The following is a 25,661-nucleotide window of genomic DNA, read 5'->3' on the forward strand; positions in this document are numbered from 1 at the left end:
TAATAACTGCGCCCCCTGAATGAGGTAACAAAATAGGGTAAGTCTGCAATCCAGTACACTTACCTGGGCGTGAGTTCCATTGAACCCAATGGAGCTTTATTTCTGAGTAGATACGAATTGGATTGCAGCCTAATTCACTCTTTATGCAAATCTCTGTAAAAAGAGCAAAATAACCATAGGTAAGCCAATGTTTTAGCACTGTCATATCCACACATGTATTATACAGCCACAAGAGTGGCTGTATGCTATAGCCAGCGTGGATTTTTCACATTCTGCAATGTTAAATTGAAAATACCCCATGCCATTCTGATCCTTCCCATAAACTCATTTCAAAACAAAATCTTACAAAACTTATAGTCCTGAACTCAGAAACGCTTACTTAATAGCCCTGTAAATTTTAATGGTGATACACAAAACAGTAAGAGAGAATAGAGTTCAAAGACTAAAAAGAGGGGGGGAAACCCAGAGCCGTTTGGACTTTTTTCTATCAGAGTTCTCATAATCTGCTGAAAGTCATTAAAAACCTGCCATGTTCACAGAGTACCTGTAATCCTAATAGTGACCTTGCCCCATACTCTGACCTTCATCTTCCGCAGTTTAAAAGTTAAAAAAAATGCCTGGCTGATTTTTACTTAATGTAAGAAATTTTGGCTGGAACTCAATGATAACGCTAGGCATGCTCGGTAAGAACCAGCTGTCAGTGTCCTAAAAGCCTCACAGCTGCTGGCTTGGCTAATCGGGGCCACACCCACACCAGACTTTCATTTCATGTGAGACAGTCATGCCTTCCCCCAGAGAATTCTGGGACATGTAGTTTGTTAAGGGTGCTGAGAGGAGACTCCTATTCCCCTGACAGAGGCCCAATGGCCAGAGTGGTTTAGCAGTCAGTCACTCTGACTGAAGCTTTGTGAGGGGAACAGGGCGTCTCCTAGCAACTCTCAGCACCCTTCACTAACTACACTTCCCAGAATTCTTTGGGAGATGCCGTGACTGCCTAAAGTGAAATAAAGGCCTGGTGTGGATGTGGCCAGGGACAGCTTTGGTTTACATTTGGGTGACAGACTACATGTGCCTTCTGTAGAATAAAAAGGTGGGGGAAACTCTGAAAAACGATACTGTTCACAGTGTGTGTTTTTTTGGAAAGGAAAGGGGCTTCTTCCAAGCTACACAGCAAGTGGATTGTACTGTGAAAGACCAACCCAAATTGTGTTTGCATTTTGACAAATTTCTAGGGCAGTACAATATCTCAGAGAGGAGGTCAGGTCTCCTGCTTTCCTGGTGCATCCACTATAGCTGCCCAATTTCCCTGCTTTTTAAAGTTAGATAGAAATATCTGTGGGCTATAGGTACAATCTTAAACCGCAAGGTTTTTTGCCTATTAGTGAATATATGCAATTTTGAACTGAGTTCTCTTAAAAGGATCCCCAATTACTGGTGAGGGCTAACATCAGTCGTGCACTCCAGAAAGTTCTTCTATATTTGTTCCGATACAATGGGCCTGATCAAATGCCGGTATAATGTGGATCTGATGCTTTTTGCAGATCCTTTTAATTTGGACCGTTTACATGACTTTTTGCCAACGCAAGTACATTCAGCTGCTTTTGCCTTTAAATCTGGATGAAATCAATGCAACAAAAACCCAAAATTGCTTTTAAAATCTGCACCCGCCTCGGTGCACTTCTACCGTGTGTATTACCTTTTAAGCACCTTTTTTTGGCTGCGCAGTTTCTTCGCCATTAGATCCTCCCTTTTCTCTGCCCCTTTAACTGTCTCTGGGCATCATTTTGTTTCCTGCCGTTGATGAACCAACTTCCGGTCACTCTTGCCTTCCTTTCTCCCGCTTTCTCCCACTTCTCCCCAATACATTTCCTCTTCCGCTCCTTTAAACAAAATCACATTCATCCAAATTATTCACCCTAGAATATCTAATTTTGTGAAAGCTCTCTGCATGTGAGCAGTTTCCCCCCCCACTCCTTCATTCTCTCTCTTCTGCAGTGACACCAACAACTCCCCGAGGGTAGCAGGGAAGAGCTGGAGCTCGGGAAATTCCTTCCTGGGGAAATCTTGCTTGCCCTGCCGCCAGAGAGGGAGATTCCCCTTCAGCCTTGGCCTGCTCTCTCGCTTGAGCTGTGGGGGGGGGTCCGCAAGCTGCTACGTGCCACTCGCTGGAGGTACACCCAGGCTTGGAGCGCGCGTAGCCATGACTAGAGGAGGCTGGCGAAGGTGCCGCTGGAGTAATTTATAAGCGCCCGAAAGTGCAGGGGAAAGGGGAGCTGCCTTGGCGTCTCATCCCAGCATCTGCTCCACTCATTCCACTCACGGAGAGTGATAATATTAAACTGTCAATGCTTCCTTTAGTAGCTGCTTTTAATGTCTCTCTAAAGATAATTGTTTGGGGTTTTTTTATGTTTCCCAGAACGCATGCTGAGGCTTGTCCCGGGGTGCCAAAGGCACACCAATCTCACGCAGGGACAGCCTAACAGCCATGGGTGGGAGCAGGGGGGATGGGAGAAAGCCCGCACTGCAGGGAAGGGGGGCAGCTGTAGGCGATTCCCTTTCTTTCAAATGCCTATTCCTCCCTTCGTTTAGGGAAACACCACCCCTTCCCTGCCTCCACAGTTAACGTTCTAATGTGTGGGCGCGGCAACAGGGAAACGCTGATAGCAATAAACGTGCACGTGTGTGACTGCTAAAAAAACCCAGCCAATTTATTCGTAGCGAGGGGGGAAGTATGTGAACTGTCAAAATCAATCGTGATGGAAAAAGCAGCATTTTTAATGCGGATCTTGGCTGATATGTGAACCAGCTCAATGTTTAATAATTCAGTGTTATGTGCTCAATTTGAATTGAATTGAATTGAAACTTTATTTTTACCCCGCCCTTTTTCCAAACTGGAACTCAGGGCGGCTTACAAATAGAACTACATGTAGTTAAAAATATAGAAAAACATACAATTAAAATACAATTAAACTATGCACCACCTTAAAACCGTAAAAGGCACTTAAAAATCTAAAAACAATTTAAAATAATACAAATAATAATATAAAACAATAAAACAAGCCTTGTAAAACAGGGCTACAAGGAGGAGTTTGCTTCCTTTTTCCAGTAACCATGGTTTGTTGTTATTTCTGAACATGGACCGGTTAATCTTAATTGCATGGAAAGCCTGCTTATTGGGGCAACTTGAGGCTTTAAGAGCCCATTAGTACCACAGGACAGGTGACTCCACTGCTTTATATGGTCTTGTTGCTTGCAAACGCTGAAAGAAATACTCTTCTGCTGGGTTAACTATAGCATGGCCATTCTTTCAACTCAGTTCATACATAATGCTAAGTCAAACTATGTGCAAGAGTGCAGAGTCCTGGAAAGAAGATCACAGCTGCTTTCGTTCTTCTCTGGTCATGCTCTTGCTGCACTACTGTGAGCTAAGCCATGGTTTGGCTTAGTGTGTTTTCCAACCCTGGCCTTGTACAATGAGCCATAAACCAAGAACAAACTTTGGTTACAGCTTGTATTTTGTCTGGAGTGAGACGAACCATGAACCTGGTTTCAGATGACACACTAAACCAAACCATGGCTTAGCTCACAGCAATGCAGCAGCAGCAGGACTGGGGGAGAAACACAAAGTGGCCACAATTTCCTCTCCAGGAGCCCATATGCTGACATGGTTTGGCTTAGCATTATGTGCAAACTGGTTAAAATAGCTGGTTTGTTGTCTCATACCATATTTATTTCTTTAGTCCTCATTTTTATTCAAGGCCGCGTCTTCATGGGGCCTGTTTGTGCTGCCTCTCGCTGTTTGCTACGCTGGATGCTGGATGCTGAGAGTGAGAGGAGATGCCGCTTTCGGTTTCGCAAATGACGCACCTTGTGGACTATACGGGCCAGAAGCTTTGTTGAACTTTGCTGTGGTGACCTCTGCCTGTTGTTTTACTTTTATTGCTGTTTTGATGTTGTGATACTTATATATTATGACTTTGTACATCGCTCAGAGTGGCTCGGTTTCCAGCCAGATGGGCGATAAATAAATCGCAGAAATAAATAAATAAATAATAAATAAGTGGTTTCCTTTCATTTGTTTTCCTTTCTCTGGTATTTTTCTCATTTCCCCTCCTGAGCCTCTATGCAATTCTTTTGTAATTTATATTTCATGGGAATTTTGGCGGGAAGGGAGTTGGTTATGCATTCTCTCCCTTCGATTCCCCACTTCTTCAGAGCTTTCCCAACAAAGCAATAATATGGAGTCACATGAATTCAGATGTAAGCTGAAATTAAAACCGAAATATGCTGCACCCCAGCCCCTCATATGTCCCACCTGTTGGTATGGATTCAGGACTACTAATACAGTACAATTATTGCTGAGTGTATTTGCATGGCAGATATTCTGTAATAGAAGTACAACTAGATCTGTTGTGAGATAAAACATTCCTAAACATTTTAAAATGTAAACCATGGCAGAACACAATCATACACATTTTTAACTTGGAAGTATGTTTTACTGTGCTCAGACATATTTCCAGGTATGTATTGCATAGAAATGCAGCTTTGTAGTGCAATTCTATATATGTCTACTCAGAAGTAAGTCCCATTGAACTTAAGTTCTGTGGGGTTTACCCCCAGGTAAGTGTGTATAGAGTGGCATGTTTCATTGCATATACCAACTCCCCCTCTTGTTTTCTCTCTCCCCCATAACATGTGATCCCTTATCTATCTTTATGAATCTATATGTGTAATGCATGATGACAAAGCAAGATGCAACCTGCCTCACCCCACCCTAGGGACCAAGATAGCCTACATCTACTGCCTGGGGCTTGGCGAACCTAAGCACATTGAAGGTAATGTGTAAATGGTGTGTGAATGTATGCACAAATGTGATTTAGGATACTTTTGAATAAATAATAGTTTACAGTTACTACAGTCCCTTTATAGTTAGGGAACAAATAGTGTTCCTGCTTAAACAGTTTTCCCCCTGTAATTGCTATCTTAATTAAAAGACATCATTTTGCAGTTACTGACGTCCTGGCTTTCTGCCAACTTTTCAAGCAACGGGCTAGTTGAGAAATTGTTTTAGGATTATCCAGTAATTCTTGTTTTAGGGAAAGCCTCATGAATTTAATATAACAAGAGGAATCTCAACTTACATACGTTTTTGTCCTGTCAATACTTGTTCTGTGAGCGTGGTGGGGTGTTGCCATTTTTATCCAAATTCTGCAAAGTTATAGAGCAGCAGACAGCAAGGCATTAGGGTTGCCAGGTCCATGGCCTGAGACTGATCCTGTATCTTTAGGAGAAGAGAAGATCAGCCATGTGCAGGTGTTCTTGCAACTCTGTAATGGGAAAAACCACAAGGTGGAATTCTCCCTCCCCCCTCCACAACTTTTAAAGATACAGAAGATCTCTTGGAGGTCAGGCCTGGCAACCAAGAGGTCTTCTGTATCTTTAAAAGTTGGGCAGGGGGAAGGGAGAATTCCACCTTGTGGTTTTTCTCATTACAGAGTTGCAAGAACAACTGCACTTGGCTGACCTTCTCTTCTCCTAAAGATACAGGATCAGTCTCAGGCCAAGAACCTGGCAACCCTACAAGGCATAGGAAGGCAGCAAAGGCAAAATAGGTGTGTGTATGTGTTCAGTTTATAGATTTTCTTTCTTCCCTTTCAATTGAACGTAGCTGAGATTCATTATTAAACAATATAGAACTAGCGGGTTATAGTCTGCAAATGATACTATGTACACTTTCTGGGGAATAAATTCAATTGAAATCAATGAGACCTATCTCCATGTAAGTGTAAATCAATAGGACCCATTCCCATGTAAGTTTGTACAACACTGGGGTGCTAATATTTTGCCAGTCTCTATTAAAATTTTAATTAGCTATTTATTATGCTTTTATTCTTCTACAGTGCAACCCTATCCATGCTGATTCAGTAGTATGTTCCAGTGTATCTGGTGTGGTTTACTCCTTAGTAAGGCCTGTGGTTCTAACCGTACTTACCTGTGAGACAGAAAGAGTGTGGGTGTGTGCATGTGCATGCATGTGCACATGCACACACACTTCACTTTTCCAAGAAATCTGGGCAGTGCTTATTTTGGTAAAAAATGGGGTGTCAGTACTCATATATAGATAAAAGTGCCATGGGTGCCAGCACAAAATGGTTGCTTTGGGCAGCATAAAAAGAGGTGCCAATACTCCATACCAGTGAGTACTATTAAAAAAAAAGCCCTGGATCTAGGTAAAAAGTCAGTTCTAGTAGAATTAATCTAACTCTTGAAAAGCACATGGAGCTACAAGAGGAAGTGAGAAAGAGCTTCGCTCTTTCTCCTTCATCCTTTATCTCTTTTCAAAGGAGAAAAAGGCAACCACCCTCAGCATCTCATGACCAAGGGGGCAATGAGCAGGATGGCTTAGTGGCTTTGTGGGTGTCAGGGGAAGACCCCAAGGTTGCCATGTTGGCAATCCCTGACCTAGGGAAACTTTCTTTGTATGTGCTGCTGCTGCATTGAGATTCCTAGTGTGTTGTCTTCAGCTATTTATGTGGAAACTAACTCACTACAAGCTGAGTTAACTGTCAAACAAACTTTATGTCTGATGAAGCCTAGGAGCCTGCATAGACAGTAAACAACTTCTCCAGCCAGGCCATCTCTCTGAGTCAGTGCTCCAGGAGCTAGACTCCTGGATCATAGCCGTTTCTTTTAAAGGGACCATGTGCCACATATTTAGTTGATAAGGCATACATTTTATCCCCTGCCTCAATAAACATGAGATAAAACATGTTTCCAGTTGGATAGCAGGTATAGGACTAAATAATTGATTCTACTGTGCAACTGTCCTTCCACTCTTTGGGTTTGAATTTTCTTCCATACCTTAAGTGGGTGTTTCTCATACTTGCTGGTGCTTCTGGACAGTCAGGTCAGGACAATTCTTCTTCTTGTGGCTCTTACCATTACCTATCCCTGGCTGTTGAATGGTCTTGTTGGGTTTCCTCCTGTCTCACTGGTTCCCTTTGCATTGTCTGCTGTTTCAGCTGCAGGAGCAAGCCTTAGGTGCCTGCGATTTTGCCTTAGTCACTGTCTATTTTCCATTTATACTCTATACAACCTGGGATATCCTAACGTCTCTGTAACTGTTCCAGGGTGCCATTGCCCATCTTGGTTTTGGATCACTACACTTGCATTTCTGAAGAATGATCTTAGTATTTTGGCTCTTTTATCACAGTGGGAATTCTGTTTTTCTTTTCCATCAATCCAGCTTTGTTTCAACCAATGATGATCTATTGCTCTAGGTTCAGGAGGGAGTCTTCGGCAGGTATTCTGGATGTGAGCCTTCTGCTCATTAACATTTAGGCAAGTATCCTGATTCCATGGGTGTGTTATAGTTCAGTAATCCAATGTATGGATCCTGTCCATCTTCTTTGACCTTGGTCAGTATCTGCTTTGCTATTTGTACATACTTCTTTGCCAGACCATTGGATTGTGGGTAGTATGGGCTGCTGATAGTGTGAGTAAAACCCCTGTCTTTCACAACTGCAGAATTCTTCAGATATATATTTGGGTCCATTGTCAGAGAATAATTAATCACAAATGCCATGCCTTGAGATTATACAGTGCCTTGCAAAAGTACTCAGATCCCTGACCAATGCTCTCATATTACTGAATTACAAATAGTACAGTGTAATTTCATTCTGTATGGTATTTTACTTTGAAACACTTAAACTCAAAATCAATTACTGTAAGGTGACATTGGTTTTATGTTGGAAAATGTTTGTATACAAATGTATAGCTTAGGAAAAGGGTACAAAATACTATCTAAGTGTTTGGATATCCCAGTCAGGGCCAGCTGAGGTTTCCCTAAGGAGCTGAAGCCTCTGCCGCCATCTTGGTTCATGGCAGGGATGCGCGTACGCAGCACACATGCGTGCCATCAGCCAAGATGGCAGCAGAGGCTTCAGCCCCTTAGGAAAACCTCATCCGCCATCTTCGTTAAGGGCACCACTGTGTGCGCAACCGCAGAACAAGGGGGGTTAAGCAAGGGAATGGTGGAGCCCCAAAGCTCTCACCGTGCGATCCGTGGCAGCGATCCTGTCGCAAATCATGGAAGGGGAGCAGAGGGGCCCCTGTAGCCCCAGGGGCCCTTGGGCCAGTGCACCACTTGGCCGCCCTTTGGAACCAGCCCTAATCCCAGTTAGCATAGTTGGATCAATAATCAGGAATGGAAGCTGAATCACACCACCCAGGCACTGCCAAGAAAAGGCCATCCCTCAAAACTCAGCACTTGAACAAGGAGGAGACTTGTGAGAGAAGCCACAGAGAGGCCAACCATCACTTTGAAGGAGCTACAGAGTTCAGTGGCTGGGAGTGGAGTCATGGTGCACCAGTCAACCATATAGCTCTGCATAACACTGGCCTGTATGGGAGGGTGGCAAGAAAGAAGCTATTACTCAAAAAGTACCATCTGAAAGCACATCTGGAGTTTGCCAGAAAGCATGAGAGTACCCCAACTGCAATGTAGGAAAAGATTTTGTGGTCAGATGAGACCAAGACAGAGCTTTCTGGCAAAAATTTAAAGTGCTATGTGTGGCACAAACCTAACACTGCCCATGCCTCAAGACACACCATCCCTCAGTGAAGTATGTTGGTGTCAGCATCATGCTGTGGGGATGCTTCTCATCAGCAGGGATTGGGCATCTTGTTAAAATAGCAGGAAGAATGGATGGAGCAAAATACAGGGAAATACTGCAAGAGAACCTGCTTCAGTCCACTAAAAAACTGAAGCTTGGGAGGAAATTCACTTTTCAGCAGGATAATGATCCCAAGCACAAGGCCAAAGCAACATTAGAGTGACTCAAGAACAAAAACGTGAATGTTTTACAGTGGGCCAGTCAAAGTCCTGATCTCAATCTCTTTGAGAATCTGTGGCACTCTTTGAAAATTGATGCCACAAGTGACATCCAACCAAGCTGAACAACCTGGAGCGAATCTGCCAAGAAGAATGAGCCAAAATCCCTCCGACACTGTGTGCAAAGTTGGTAAATACCTACTCCAAAAGACTTAAAGCTGTTCTTGCAGCAAAAGGTGGCTTTACCAAATAGTAATGTGTGGGGGTTGAATACTTATGCAACCAACGTGTTTTTGTTTTTTATGTTTCTTACAAACATTTCCCAACATAAAACCAGTATCACCTTACAATAATTGATTTTGAGTTTCAGTGTTTCAAAATAAATATCATACAGAACAAAATTACAGTGTACCATTTGTAATTCAGTAATATAAGAGCATTGGTCAGGGGTCTGAGTATTTTTGCAAGCCACTGTACTACAGCACTGGACAATGCATTTTTCAATCTAGTTACTTTAAAGCAGTGGGTATAATAATCAACTATTAGCAAGTAATGCTTTCCTTCCAGTTCAAGTAAGTCTTTAGCCAATTGCTGCCAGCCTCTGCTGGGCACCTCCCTTGTTATCATGAGTTCTTTGCAGTTCTGTTTTTGGTCTTTTGCATAAGTGCTACAGTTTCTGACCATCTCCTCTACTGCTGGGCCAGTAGAGAGTGTCTCTTGCCCTTTTTATGCACAATACCATCCCAAAATGTCCTTCATGGACTCTTTCCAGCATCTCTGGATGCATTGCCTTTGGGATCACTATCCTCTTTCAAAATCAGACCATTTTCTACTGTTAGTTCTGTCTTATCGTTCCAGAATTCTCTTATGGCCAATGGAACTTGATGCATGTGGGTAGACAATCATGTACTTATTGTTTTATTTTAAAATAGACATTACCTCATTTCTTTGTTGTCTGCACAATTTCTTCCAGTTTGTTTATGTTTGCAGGGAGGTGTTGCAATATCGTATGCACCTGCCTTTTTAAATCTTTCTCTGGCGTTTTGTCACACAGTTGCGTGAAAGCAGATCAGCTATCAGGATTTTTTTAATACATTGTTTTTAAATTGAATTGTTACAGTCTTAGGATCATGCGCTGAAGTTTGGTGGAGCAGGTTTCTCTAGTATGCTTTCCAGGAGTTTGAGATCAATTTCTACAGTTACAAAGCATTCATAAATGTCTTGTTGAAAGTTCTGACAGCTGGCAACAATAGCAAATAGTTCCTTTTCAATTTGGGCATAATTCTGCTGAGCAGATGTTAGTGCTCTTGAAACATATGCCACAAGGTACCCTTCCTGCAATCGTGCTGCCCCAACTGCTACCCGTGGAGCATCTACTTGCAGGGTTAATTGTGAATTTTCATTGTAATGTTTCAGTTTTATTTCTTGGGTGATAGCTTCTTTCATGTTTTCAAGTATCTTGTGAGATTGTCCCAGTACCATTCCATGTATTTTCTCTTAAGGCCTGTTAAGGGTGTGTGTGATTTCTGTTAGCCTTGGGATGAACTGTGATAGGTATGACACCATACCAAGCATGGTTTCTAGTTCTTTTAGTAATTTTGGTGCTCTTCACTGTTTTATGGCTTCTACTTTGCTCAGGTCTGGCAGGATGCCTCGCTTTTCAGCAATGTGATCGAGCTTACTTGATGTACTCCATTTTGCAGTTATTAAATCTTAGGTTCCTCTCCCTGCACCGCATGAGTAGTGCTATTAGATTTACATTGTATTCTCCTCTGGTGCTTCCATAGACCAGAATGTCATCAATGAAAACCTCCTCTCTTTTTAGGCCTTCAAGGGTTTATGGCCTCTTTTTTTGTTTAATATCTCCTATGCTGATGAGATACCAAATGGCTATTCTCTTGAAGCACCATCTTCCAAATGGAGTGTTGAAGGTGATAACCTTGCTGCTATCTTCACCCAGCTAACTGGGCATTTAGTACATGGAATACCCTGGCATCTGATAAGTTTGTGAGTTATGTCATGCACTGTGGGTAGGCTATAGCATTCCCTCATGATTGCTTTATTCACGTCTTGGGGTCTATTCATATCCTGATTTCTACAGCAACCATTTTAAAAAAAATTTTAATTAAAGATCAAGTTTAACAAGATTAACAAAACAAAAATTGGACCTTACATGTTACAGTATAATATAATATCCCAATATAATATGATATAAACCCCCCCCAAAAAACCATTATCCCCCCTATCCTTCACTCCCTGGGAAATTATGGAACTGGCAACATTGTTATTCAAATATATAAAAAGGAAAGACCAGTTAATGTAACCATATGTGTTTTGCTGCAGCTGACAATTGTCCCTGTAAATCATGCTTCGAAGCATACGTAATACATTTCTACCATGTGGTACTGAAGTTGTCTGCCTTCTCCAGTCCTCAGGAGAAACGGAGTGAATAATTTTCTCCAGTAAAGCAATGTTCTATATATTTCTCAGCCAAGTAGAGATGTTCTTTTAGTTTTTTCTGTCTTTGAACCACCGTCTGGCATGCCGCCAGGAGCAAGAAAGATACCAAGTCCTTAAACTTAATGTCCAAATTCTGACCTTCATATACAGATAATAAAACTAATTAAGTGGTACACATAATATTCTCCCCTGTAATCTGGAGGAGTTCTCTGTGGACCTCTCCTCAAAAGATCTGAATTCGGGGACAGGTCCACCAGAGATGAAAATATGTGCCTCATTCTTGGCATCCTCTCCAGCAGGTAGGATTTGTTGTGGATGTAATTCGTGCTGTTTGGACCGGGGTTCGATACCTACCATCTATGGTATATTTTTAGGCTTATCTCTTTCAAGTTGGTTGAGACCGACTTGAACAGTTTAGCTACCCAGAGTGCATGCTATTTATTATCCCCTTTTTATTTTTATGTCATCCTCCCATATTTGGGGAAGAGATTCTACAGCAACCATTGACCTGACCCACTTAGATCGTTCTTCGACCAGTTCAACTATCTCTAACTGTTCCATGCGATGGAGTTCCTTTTCTACTTTAGGCTTGATTGTTAGATGGAGTCTGTGTGGTGCATAAATCACTGGCCTTGCATTTTCTGATAGCTTAATCCTATAGTAGCATGGTAGACATCCTGTCCCTACCAATACATCTGGAAAACTTTTCTTTATCTCTTCTCCTTAGAGAGAACCATTTATTGATTCCAATGTCATTCAGATTTTTATTAATTTTAAGGATTGCAAAGCCTTTAGTCCCAATACTGGTTTTGCAGGGATCTTTGTTACAAAGATGTCCAAATGCTGGCAGTTGTCTTTGCATAGGCTTTTAGCAAAGAATTTTCCAACTATGCTGAGTGGGTGTCCTCCATAGCCAGCCAAGTGTTCTGCTTCAGATGATATCAGTATATCATAGTAGGCTAGATGTTTCCTATATTCCCTGGTGAGAATGCAATTCAATTGTGCTCCTGTGTCAGTTTTAAATGTTATTGGTATGCTCTTCAGGCCTATCAGGATGGTTACATAGGCTTCATCCTTTTCCTTTTCTTTGCCCTGAATAGTAGCCAGAACACTGTTGAGTCATTACTGTTGAATTCTTCTTCTTGCATATTGTTCTGCAGTTGTGTGCACTGTTCCTTTGCTTCTTTCTGCTGTTATATGGCATGCTTGTGTAAAATGGCTTGCTTTGTGGCAATTCCTGCATATCTGTCCTATCTGTTCTGGACATAAATCTCCCGTGGCATGTTGCAATACACTTTTTCTGCAGACCTGTGAGACTTGCTTTCTTGCTGTGTATTTTTCTTTTGCTACAGTCTGTGCAATTGCACCCTTGCTTCTTTGTTTTATTACATCCACATTTTGGTTATTGTTAAGCATTTTCATTTGTGCTTTAGATGTTTCATGTACCCCGGCTGTTCGTAAGGTTTTTTCTAATACGAGGTTGTCCTCCATGAGTATCTTTTCCTGTATGTCTTTAGAATTTGATCCCATTAGGATTCTGCCCTTGTATGTATAGATTTTATTGGATGGGGAATTTAAATTTTAAGCTCTCCATAACTCCTGAATCATCTAAGATGGCTTCCATAACCCAAAATGGCCACCATAGTGATCTACAAAAATGTGGAAGAAAAATGTAATCATTAATATAAATTGGAAAATGAAAAATGAGGAGAGGTCTGTGATAATGATATATAGTTATTATGTGTATGGTAATTCCCCCTCACGCACGCACACACATTGAGAACACTATTAACTGTGTGACTGCAAGAGTGCAGGAGGGTATAAAAACTTCAGTGCAAATTTTCCTGCCGCTCAGCAATGGGTACTGAATGCATTGAGAAGAGCTATATTTAGAAGACACCTTTGAGAACACCTAGAAGTTAACCTACATACATCATATCAACATAGAGAACTTTCACAATCATATATTAGAAAGGACAATGATGCAGACACTGAACATTGTTGGTGAAGTAGTAACCAATCCCTGAATTGGTGATGAACTAAGAAGTCTTTCAACAGGTAAATCTGCTATACCTAAGATAAAGGATGACCTTCTTCATACAGAGAAAAGGGAAGTAGAAGACTTCAGTAAATTTGTTCAAGGCCATTGTACATGCAATGCATGTACCAATTATTTTTCTCCACTTCCTAAACTGGGACTTCAAACATTCAAAGATCTCACAACAATCATTAAAGTCAATGCAAAAGATAGTCTCCTTCCTCTGAAACAAGATCATGCACTCTTTGCTAGAATGGCTGTTTCAGGGCAGTTACAAAAATTGATATGAAGTCTGTTTTTTCATACCCATTGGGATACCCTACCCTGGTCTCTGAGTGATGCACTTTCTCATCCCATGAAGACAAACAGGACACAACTCCTCAACTATCTCATTAAAGATGCTCAGGTTGAAGACAAGTACCCAGAGCTTGCCATGTCAGTGTTTGATGGAATGGCTATTCTACAGAAAACATCGCCTGCCCAGGATGAGACATTTAGCTCCTTAGCACAGAAGGTATTCCAGAAGGTCACATGGGTGCCAAGCAGCAGAGTGGATGGTGGTATTTGATGTATACAACATGTCTTCCATTAAAGGCGCTGAGAGAAACGGCAGATCAGAGAATGCTGCACCATTAGGGGTAATTTACAGCAGCATTATGGGGTCAAATGAAATCAAGGGATGGCGACATTTGAGAATCACAAAATGAAATAGAATTTGTCCGATTTCTTGTCAATGAATGGAAAAAAGACACATTCAGAGACATGCTGGGTGATAAAGAATTGTAAGCAACAGTTGGCGATGTGTGTTAGCAAATTTGTAAAGAAAGTGCCACTCATATTCCAGAATTTGCTTATGTACACAAAGAGGCTGATATCAGGATGATGGTACATGTCACACAAGCAACACACAAAAAGTTCATCTTGCACACTGACACAGATGTTAACAGTAATTTTACTTAGCCAATAACATTAAATAAACAAAAGTGGCTATGTCTACTCCAGAAAACAGCCAAAAGCCTGCATTTTAAATGTGATCTTGTGTTTCCTGATAATATCCCTCTGTGTGATTGCTTAGCAGCACTTCCTGGTATGCATGCTTTGTCTAGATGTCATTCAATTTCTGCATTTTGTGGGAAAGCTGTTGCTGAAATCACCAAAACATGTTAAAAGCATGCATGCAACTAGGCTCATCTTGGGATGTAGAAGATGAAACAGCAGGATTGAAGTGCACTGACATGTGCAAGATAAAGTGCAACAATACGGAAGAAGGAAATGATTAGACAGCAAGAAATACAATTAACAGACATAATATTGATGGAATTTTGATTATTTATGTTCTTGGAAAAGTTTATGTATCGTATTATTTATGTGATTGCACAACACTCCCATGCTGTCCACCTGTTGTTGGACTCCAACTCCCATCAGCTGCAGCCAGCATGGCCAAAAATAGTCAAGGATGTTGGGAGTTGTTGTCCACATGTTGGAGGCCAACATGTTGATTGCCCCTGATTTACTTGAAATAGTTGAGGATGATGGGTTTTATGGTTGGGAGTGCCAGATGTGCCCTTGTTTTGTTTTCCCCAGCAGATCTGTATTCTGAGGCATAGTTAAACAGAGATCAGTAGAATGGAGAAGAAACCCAGAACCAGCATCTATACATTTGGGATTAGGATGCTCAGGGCAAAGGGTACAATTTACAGCCAGATATTGCATCCCTCACTTTAGAAATTAAGCCCTTTTCCTCATTGTCAGATGGACAAGAAATGGAATATTTTGTCTTCAATAGGGATGGGGGAAGAAATGTGTTTGTATTTTAATTAGAAACTACCTAATTCACACTTCTTGAACCAATATGCAAACCAAAACACAGCTATCCTTCAAACTTGCACTTTTTAAAATGTTGCAATGCAGTTCTCTGACCAACCAATGTGTACAAAAATGCATGTATTAGGGAGGAAAGTGTGCATAAAATGCACATATTAATAAAAATATCATGCAAAAATGCATTATATTAGGGGAAATTGCTTGCAAAATGTGTATTTTAGTCAAAACTGAAAATAAAAGTCTGTTTATTAGGAGAAAATCTCACTAAAATGCTGAAGAATGTTCATTAAGTTTTTTTTAAAAAAATTGCAAATTGCTGTGGAAATGTGGAGAACTGAATTTAAGACTGGAAAAAAAGGAGAAACTGAAAGAACTACAACTGACAGATTCATCAGTCCCTAGTCTTTAATGTATTCTAACACGGTTGGCTACATGGCAGTCAAAGGAAACCAGAGCAAGAGGTCAATCAGTATATTTCAAAATAAAATGAAGGGGTGAAAACAAACACTGAAAATGGACAAGTACACCTGACTACTGTATATGAGAAGAAAATATAGCCACAACAGGTGGTATGTGATTTTTAAGAAGAGATATAGGGATTCAAATGTGCCTGGAATAGAAGCCATCTTTACTGTTTCACATATTTCTAGGGCTAAACTCAGGGCCCTGGCCTCCGCATGCACGCACGCCCCATCTACCTACCAGGTGGGTGGAGGAGTGGGAGGTCGGGCGGGCAAGGGGGCGGGACGGCAGGCGAGCAGGCGGGGGGAGAAGGCAAGCAGGCAGGGAGAGGGTGAGCGGACAGGCCAAGTGGGATGGTGGGCAGGCGAGTGAGCAGGGGGGCAGGGGGAGGGTGAGTGAGTGGGGGGAGACGGTGATCGAGTGAGCAGGTGTGGGAGGGTCAGTGGGTGGGGGGAGGGTGAGCGAGGGAGCGGGCAGGGGGGAGGGCGAGCGAGTGGGTGGGCAGCTCCCTCCCTGTGAACCACGGCGGAAGGGGAGCGCTACTCCCCCACCATAATGAGGGGCCCTCGGGCCGGTGAGCAAGTGAGTGAGCAAGCGAGTGGGAAGGGGGGCGGGATGGCCGGCGAGTGAGCTGGTGGGACAGTGGGCGAGCGAGCGGGCAGGGGGAGGGCAAACGAGGGAACCAGCAGGGGCAGAGGGTGAGTGGGCGGGCTGGTGAGCGGGTGGGCAGCTCCTTCCCTGCGATCCTCAGCAGAGAGCCTGCCGTTGAAGGGGAGCACTACTCCACCACCATGAGGGCCCCTTCAAGGGCCCCTGTGGGCACGGGGCCCTTGGCCAGGGCCTCACCTGGCTGCTGTTTGGAGCCAGCCCTGGCTAAGCTAGTGAGGTGTCTGGTGAGATGTGGCAGGTGGCTACTAGTGAAAGAACCTTTCAGTTGTGGCACTCCAGTTATAGAATGCCCTCTCTAGAGAGGCTTGCCGGGCAAGAGGGTTTGGGAAGAGGAGTAAGACCTGGACAGGATAAGCCACTGCTCAATATTACTATTCTTTAAAAAAGATGAAGATCTTTTTATGTTTTACCTCTTATGTTTTATTCTCTGCTCTTAGATTTTTATGCTGCACCCATTTTTATTACATTTTGCATTTTATTATTACTGCTTTTTAACTTGTTTGTTTTCACTCTATAAGCTGCTCTGGGAATAACAAGCAAACAAACACTGGTATTAAACAGATTATAGGACTAAGTCCAAGACCAAAATAAGAGTAGAAACACACTCACTGTTCTGCTGGTTCCAGTGCATCTCCACCTCTCTTTTATGAAAACTGGGGCACACGATGCTAGTCAAACCTCACCCCTTTTTACTGTAAAACCTGATGGGATCAGCTCAAGTTCTTTTTTTCTTGTTCTTTTTAAGTTCAGCTTCAAACAGATTTTGCAACTGATTGGCAGATCAGCCTGTTGCCCCTCCAGGTGTGGCCCATGGAAACACTTTGCTGAAAGCAACTAGTGTGCTCACAGCCTAAGTTCCATATGAGGCTATGAAAAAAGCATGGTAAATTTGAGACAATTCCTGCTACCAGTATTATGTTCATCAACAATATGGTGGCTAAGTGTCTTGCCTGACATCACTTAAATTAGGTGTGTGGGGAACCTCAGGCCTGGGAGACGAATGCAGCCCTCTAGTCTTCTCTATCTGGCCCTTGGCACTCTTCCCAGGCCACACACCCTCTTCACAGGTCTCACCTCTCACCAGCCCTGCTTCACACCCTCCATCAAGTGCTTTTGCCCGGCTGGAATGTGTTGCTGAACTATGATAATGCCTCTGGCTAGCCTGGATGGAAGATGGAGAGGAATGTGTAAGCGTGTGCAGACGGTGAAACTAGTTTACTGTATATAGGTAAATGTTACATTCAATGCTCCACCCATTTTTGCCTCTGGCCCTGCCCACCACTGGGATTTGCTCCTCTGAAGGTGGCCCAGAAGGGAATGTGGCCCTTGGGATGCAAAAGGTTTCCCACCCCTGCATCACTTAAATAATAGTACATAAGACCACCATCTCCCCAGCCATCTGAGTCAGCCAGTATTCTGTGGCTGCTGCATATACTCATTTTGGGTTCCTCCTAAAGTTTTTTCTGTGTACTTTTGCAAACCTTGGGGGATCCCCCAATCCTTCCAGTTCCTCCCTCTTGCATGTAGACAATGTTGTTTTGGCTACATAAATGTGAATACTCAGAGAATTTAGTTTGCTATTAGTATACAGGATTGTATCCACAAACCCCCATGCTACAGAACTGACAGGTGGTGAAATGATTCTGTGCTCAAAATGTAGATAGTTATGTTTGTGCAAGATTAAGATGCAAAAATATTCATTTGCCTGATTTATGTGGGAGAATTCGTTTACCTTTTTAGTAACTAAATGATAGGCAGATTGGACATGTCCCATTAATTTAGACAAATTATACTTAGTCTTCATTTAGATATGACATAAATGTTCCACCTAGACATTATTTATTGCCTCAGTCTTGGTCCAAAGATTCTGTTCTCATTTTAGCTTCTGGCTATCTAGGTTGAGTTATTTTGCTAATTTAACCAAATACAGTCTCTTCTGTGTTAATTGTTTAGGTTTTACATCATCTCACAGCTAGAAAATTATCTCTGTGTTCCTGCCAAGTACACAAATCTACAATTATCTTCTGGAAGAAATATGTAAGGATTCTGAAAGGCACTCTAAAGTTTGAGGACCAAGACAAGATAAATCACTGCTGGTGCTGAATATTTTCATTTTTAAAAAAGATATATCTTGCTATCAAATGATTTCCAAGGCATCTTATATAAAAAAGAAACTACATTAAAAGGAACATAATCACACAATCAAGTACAAAACAGCAACAAGACATTAACAGTGCAATTCTGTACATGTCTACTTAGAAGTAAGCCCCATGGAATTCAGTGGGACTTACTCCCAGGTAAAATTGTATAGAATTGCAGCCTAAAACTAGTTTTAAAAGTAAGACTATCACTTGCCCAAAGATCCTATGAGAAGGGTTCAGTCTATCACTTTCAACAGCACCTTGCCAGCTAAAATTGACCAACAAGAAAGAAAGACAAGTCTTCCTTAAAGAAACTTCTACAATCTACGTGCTCTCCGGAGCTACCCTCCCTCCAGTCTTTCTGCAGTTCTGCAGCTGGATCTTTCCAGCCAGATGTTTACATGGCCAGGACAGATGGGGCTCTGGCACTGCGGATCCCTATGTGTGAGTGGCCCTATCTTCCCTCGCACTTCCTGCAGTGGAAGACAACACATTCCCTCTCCTGCCAGCAGAGGGAGCCCAAGGGGGAAGATAAGACAGGTTGGGAAGGGGACAGAGGTTATCTGTTTTCAGAGTTTTAAAAAGGTCTGGTAGAGTTTGGGGCTTGAGGAACGCATTTCAGAAAGGAAGACTCAATAGTCCATTTGATGCCTGCTTTTCTAGATCTTGGGATTTCCAATTAACATTGTTAATGTTACTGCTTTACTCCGCTGTTACAGCTTTACTACAGAGTAATTTATAATGCAGTCTGTCTTTCCCATATTGCAAACACAGAGAACAAGAAAAGAAAGAGATAAGAACAGTTTCTCTAGCTTGTTCAGCTAATTTGGACACCTGAATATTAGTAACAATCAGTTTAGAGTCATAGCTATTAACATGATGATGAATACAGCATCACCACCAGCAGCAACACTTTTCTGAATGCTGACAGTAGCCATACTTTGAAAAGACCATTGCTTTTTTAGGGAGGTGGAATGGGAAAGGTCTCCTTATACATATTATTAAAAAACCCATATAAAATACATAAAATGACAATGAAAATCCATATTCAGAGACAATGACAGTGAGTATAATATAAAATGGCTCCAGTATAACCCCAAGCCATTTTCTTTACAGCCCCTGACAATTGTTCAGGATGATGTGAGATGTAGTTCAAGAACATCTGGAGGGCCACAGGTCCCCCACCCTTGGTTTATCACATAGAAAAAAGAATCCTCTCAGTTGAGAGCAAAACTAGATGATATATATGTGTTGTGGTGTGGGCCTTATTAAATCTGGAAAGCCACTTCTAGAAGGATGATCAGGATTGGGAGAAGTGTTACTTAACCCTATCCTTGTTCTCAGCCTCATTGCTCCAAATTAACCCCAAGCAGTTCTCCCACCTAACAAAGGACCCAATGAGGGGCATTAGGAATGAGAAAAAGAAGAAAACACCCAGGTGTGTGTGTGAGAGAACTAGAGCTAGAGTAGTAAAACTGCATGAAGGATGAGGACACTTCTATTGCCACCACCTCTCTGAGCTGATCACCATTCAGGAAGCAGTTCTTCTAGTTTTAAAAGGGCTATTGGGATAATGATACTCACGCTTGCCCCTAACATCTATTTTGATCCTGCAACCTTACTTTTGTAGCCAAAGAGATATTTTTGAAAAAAACCCAGGAAAACCAAAACCCAATATCCTACTCAATCCTTTATTTCATTCTGCATGAAAGGCTTCTTTCAGACATGTGCTGAGCAGCACCATGTACATTTTTAGGTTAACTTTAAATGTTTTAATTTAATTGATTTAAAACTGTGGACATGTTTCAAGTGAATATTCAGGTGAGGAGCAGTACCTGTAACAGAAGTTTGGATCATAAAAGCCCCCCAAAACAAACAAGCCCATTTTTGTCACTATTATAACACTAAAGAATAATTATAGCATTGTGTCATTAGTTTTTCAGCATTTAATCAGAGTTGCATGATCAACATGTACTATATATCTTAATCCATCTCAAGAACTAAATATAGCTAAGGCCTAGTTCACATAAGCATGACTTGATTACTGAATACTGGCAGTTGACTGTGTGAACTGATGCCACTGAAAAATATTGCTTATGAAGTGCCTTCCAGTTATGTGACAGTTCTTAGTATGATGGTAGATCTACGGTGGCCCATTTACACATGCAAGTCACCACCTGATGCTGCCAATATAATCATTTTAAACCAAGGATGGGAACCTGTTGATTTCCATATGGTGTTGGACTCCAAGTCCCATCAGCCCAGAGAGCAAGGCCAATGGTCAAGGAGTATGGGAGCAGTAATCCAGCAACACCTAGAGGGCCATAGGTTCCCCGTCTCTGTGTCATATGAACAGGCATGTGTGAACCAGCTCATATGTATGTATATAAATATGAGAGAGCGCACACATTCTTGCTTACAATATAAGATTTTCAATACTATTTCAATACTATTTACAAATCCTTACAAAGGCAGTCAAAAATAGTGGCCTTCAATACAGTCGGATTTCATAATTCACATTTTAGATCTTTCAACTAGAGGACTGTGGAAAGAGGGCTGAAGAGGCCCTTTTGGACAGGTCAGTGCACACAGGTTTGATGTGACAATTCTACTTCTGTTCATTCTACAAAAAAAAGATCACAGGTTCAGCAGAGGCGAGACACTGAAGCCTGCAAATGTGAAAGGTCTTGAAATGTCCCAGGTAATTTTTAATGGGAAGGTAGAGTTGTAAAATTTTTCTTCTGGAACCTCAACTGCAGCACATTTTCTTTGGATACAAGAGTGGTGTTAATATATTACATGAGAACTACATCCAATGCCATTGTTTTCACTCACGGGAGAAATTATGTGACTTAACATGTGGGACCTTCAAAAAATGTTGCAGTACAAAATCCTAAATGGGAGCACTTGAATCAGCCAGCCATGGCCTTTCCCAAAAACTCCATTCCATGCCTTCTCCCCCTGGTTTTCTGTTTTCCCCTCAGCATTATGTGCCCACAGAGCATTCTTGGTCTTCAGTTGGTAGCTCTCCAAACCCTGAGGTTCCTCAAAGCTACTGATACCCCTTTCTTGTGCATGGATGGTACCATTTTAGTTACGTAAGTATTGTCATTTCAGTTAACTGAGTTTGCTATTAGTATAGTTGTGTAGGACAGGAATGTCAACCTGTGGCCCTCCAAATATCAAAAAGCGTTTGACAAGGTACCTCACCAAAGGCTTCTGAGGAAGTTTAGCAGTCATGGAATAAGAGGAGAGGTCCTCTTGTGGATAAGAAATTGGTTAAGAAGCAGAAAGCAGAGAGTAGGAATAAACGGACAGTTCTCCCAATGGAGGGCTGTAGAAAGTGGAGTCCCTCAAGGATCGGTATTGGGACCTGTACTTTTCAACTTGTTCATTAATGACCTAGAATTAGGAGTGAGCAGTGAAGTGGCCAAGTTTGCTGATGACACTAAATTGTTCAGGGTTGTTAAAACAAAAAGGGATTGCGAAGAGCTCCAAAAAGACCTCTCCAAACTGAGTGAATGGGCAGAAAAATGGCAAATGCAATTCAATATAAACAAGTGTAAAATTATGCATATTGGAGCAAAAAATCTGAATTTCACATATATGCTCATGGGGTCTGAACTGGCGGTGACCGACCAGGAGAGAGACCTCGGGGTTGTAGTGGACAGCACGATGAAAATGTCGACCCAGTGTGCGGCAGCTGTGAAAAAGGCAAATTCCATGCTAGCGATAATTAGGAAAGGTATTGAAAATAAAACAGCCGATATCATAATGCCATTGTATAAATCTATGGTGCGGCCGCATTTGGAATACTGTGTACAGTTCTGGTCGCCTCATCTCAAAAAGGATATTATAGAGTTGGAAAAGGTTCAGAAGAGGGCAACCAGAATGATCAAGGGGATGGAGCGACTCCCTTACGAGGAAAGGTTGCAGCATTTGGGGCTTTTTAGTTTAGAGAAAAGGCGGGTCAGAGGAGACATGATAGAAGTGTATAAAATTATGCATGGCATTGAGAAAGTGGATAGAGAAAAGTTCTTCTCCCTCTCTCATAATACTCGAACTCGTGGACATTCAAAGAAGCTGAATGTTGGAAGATTCAGGACAGACAAAAGGAAGTACTTCTTTACTCAGCGCATAGTTAAACTATGGAATTTGCTCCCACAAGATGCAGTAATGGCCACCAGCTTGGATGGCTTTAAAAGAAGATTAGACAAATTCATGGAGGACAGGGCTATCAATGGCTACTAGCCATGATGGCTGTGCTCTGCCACCCTAGTCAGAGGCAGCATGCTTCTGAAAACCAGTTGCCGGAAGCCTCAGGAGGGGAGAGTGTTCTTGCACTCGGGTCCTGCTTGCGGGCTTCCCCCAGGCACCTGGTTGGCCACTGTGAGAACAGGATGCTGGACTAGATGGGCCACTGGCCTGATCCAGCAGGCTCTTCTTATGTTCTTATGTTAGATATCAACTCTCATCAGCCCTAGCCAGCATGGCCAATGGTCAGGAATGATGGGAATTGTAGTCTAACAACATCTGGAGGGCCAGAGGTTTCTCACTCTGGAATAGGATAATAATACTTAACATTTATATAGTGCTTTCAAGTGCAAGTGCTTTACATGCATCCTTTAGTTACAACCCTGTAAGGCAAATTAGTATTTGTATCCTCCATATTACAGATGGGGGAACTGAGGCTGAGAGGAGTGGCTTGTCTAAGGCCACCTAGTGACTTCATGATAAGCAAGATTTGAACCAGAGGCTTCCTGATCTTTGGCTAATAGTCACTATGCTACATTAGCTCACAGTTGTAAAATCAGATGGGCTTAAGTACATGTTTATTACTACACAGAAGTCAGACATGGGTATGCCAAGAATCCTAGAAAGGGATCAACATACCCATCTGACTTGTCAGCAAGTGCAAATAAAAGTTTTTAGTTGGTGGTTTCTGTATGGGGGGGGGATCATCTCCAGGTGGCTTTTTAATGGATAACATTAACAGTAGTTAAAGTAAACTATGGCTCACCATATCTTCTGAACGATGCTATTGACGGTGTTTGCTGGTCAGGTGTTATGTGATCTGGGAGTGGGGGAGATCTTCACAACTCCCTTATCATAGTCAGATCACTCTATGATGGGGTTCAAATCACTGCTGCTCCATACCCTTCACACGGGTGGAAGACCAATAAGTATGGTCTGCCCCTGAAAGGTAATGAACCTGGATGGATTTCCAAGGGCCTTAGGGGAGTTTCCAGTGCCTAGTTCTAGCAATTCTGTTGATGTTCTAGTAGCCCTCTGGGATAGGGAAGCTGCTCAGGCAATTGATAGGATCACTCTCAAACGTCCTCTTTGGAACTGCAGAGCTAATTCTGCTCCCTGGTATACCATGGAGATACCAGCAATGACGCACCTCAGGAGACTATTACAGCGACATTGGAGGAAGACTCACAATGAATGTGACTGGACACAGGCTAGAGTTTATTCTGGAGCCTAATCTGTGGCGGTGGTGGCAGCAAAGAGATTTTTCTCTACCACCATTGGGTCTGCAGGGAACTGGTTGGCAGATCTTTTCTGAGTTGCAAGAGGTCTTCTACATCAAAAGCCTCAGGCGGACGGGTTGGAGCCCTCTGTTGTCCGCTGTGACCAATTTTCATTGTTCTTTGCAGATAAAATCACTTGAATCCAGTTTGATTTTGACTCAAGAGTTATGACGGTACCTATTGAGTTGCCTTGGGAACTAGATTGTCCTGTTATTTTGGATTATTTTCAGCTTGTACAACCTGAGGATGTAGACAAGATCCTCTTGATTGTTTGGGGTACCACATATGCTCCGGATCCATGCCCTTTGTGGTTAGCAAAATCAGAGCTTGGAAGTAACTCGTTATTTTTAACAAGTTACTTTTAATTCGTTACAATTTTAAATAACGAGTGGATAATTCCATTACATGTGGCAAGTAATGGAACGAATAGTAATTTCCCTACTTTTCAGCTTCAACTTTAACGTTTCCACGTTAGGTTGGACGTTACTTGGGGGCGGGAACAAGGGGAAGTCAGCTCCTGGCTGTGATTGGTTAACACAAGACATGTGCCTCACACTGATTGGACCTCTGCGCAGACTGTCTCTTCCCTCGTGATCTGTGTTAGGAGGCACGATAGAAGAGATGAATAGGCAGGGGGAGCCTGCTAGCGTCTGACTCTGAGAGGAAAAAATGGACGCCGGAGGAAAAAGCCAGGGCAAGGAAGGCAGAATGGCGAAGAGCTGTGGAGGTGAGTGACAATGATTTGTGTGTGTGTGTGCCCCGGTGTGTGTGTTTTCGGCTGGAGTCTCTGGTTTTGGGGGGGGCTCTGGCTCTCTGGCTACCACCCCTTACTCTCTGGACTCTCCGCTTCAATTTTTTTAAAAAAAGTTTCTAGGTGGTCTAATTCCCGAGATATACACCAAAACGTAACCCCCCCTGCACAACTTTTTTTTAAACAGATCATGCTCTAGCTACAACTCCCATCAGCCCAATCCAGTGGCCATGCTGGCTGGGGCTGATGGGAGTTGTAGTTTAAAGTAACTTTTCAAAGCTCTGGCTGCAACCCCGCCCTTTCATGATTGTGAGTAAAGTGCAGACTTGTGTTTGTGTTGTAAATCTCTCTCCCTCCAACCCTATTTTTAAAGAAATTAGGCAGGGTTTATCACAGTTTTTATTATGTAGGAAACTAATACTCATTTTTTAAAATGCAATTCCTGCATTATTTATTTATATAAATTGCATTATTTATTTATTTTTATTATTTTATTTATATCCCACCCTTCCTCCCAGTAGGAGCCCAGGGCAGCAAACAAAAGCACTAAAAACACTTTAAAAATCATAAAAACAGACTTTAAAATATATTAAAACAAAACATCTTTAAAAAAAAGAAGAACACAGATATGACTTTACAACAGTATTTCAGCAACTTATTCAGAATGGATGGCAAGAAAATATTTGGGATAGAGGAAATTCCCATCAGACTCTTATTATATGACTATGGCTACAACAGCAAGATTATTATGGAATACTGATAATGGAAGATTGGACACTGAAATTACTGGACTTAACAGGACTATTGAAGAAGGAAGATGGAACTAATAGGGATAATGGAATAATGGCTATTGAAATTATTGGACCTAACAGATTCTGATGAGATGGATTAATCGAAATGTTTATTTGGACTATGGTTATGACAATAAGATTATTATAATTATTAACGA

General features: G+C 42.0%; 1 long non-coding RNA gene across 1 annotated transcript in view; it reads right to left on the reverse strand.

Annotated features, from left to right (window-relative positions):
• Positions 1 to 69: 69 nt before the first annotated feature.
• LOC133378142 (uncharacterized) overlaps positions 70 to 25,661 on the reverse strand; it is a 67,101-nt gene continuing 41,509 nt past the window's right edge. Inside the window, exons 2-3 of the long non-coding RNA XR_009760873.1 lie at positions 1,697 to 1,880; positions 70 to 153 (exon numbers count right to left, since the gene is read on the reverse strand). This is a non-coding gene — a long non-coding RNA (uncharacterized LOC133378142). The remainder of the gene's footprint in view (positions 154 to 1,696; positions 1,881 to 25,661) is intronic.

Source organism: Rhineura floridana, chromosome 2 (assembly GCF_030035675.1).
Source record: "Rhineura floridana isolate rRhiFlo1 chromosome 2, rRhiFlo1.hap2, whole genome shotgun sequence".
Taxonomy (NCBI): domain Eukaryota; kingdom Metazoa; phylum Chordata; class Lepidosauria; order Squamata; family Rhineuridae; genus Rhineura; species Rhineura floridana.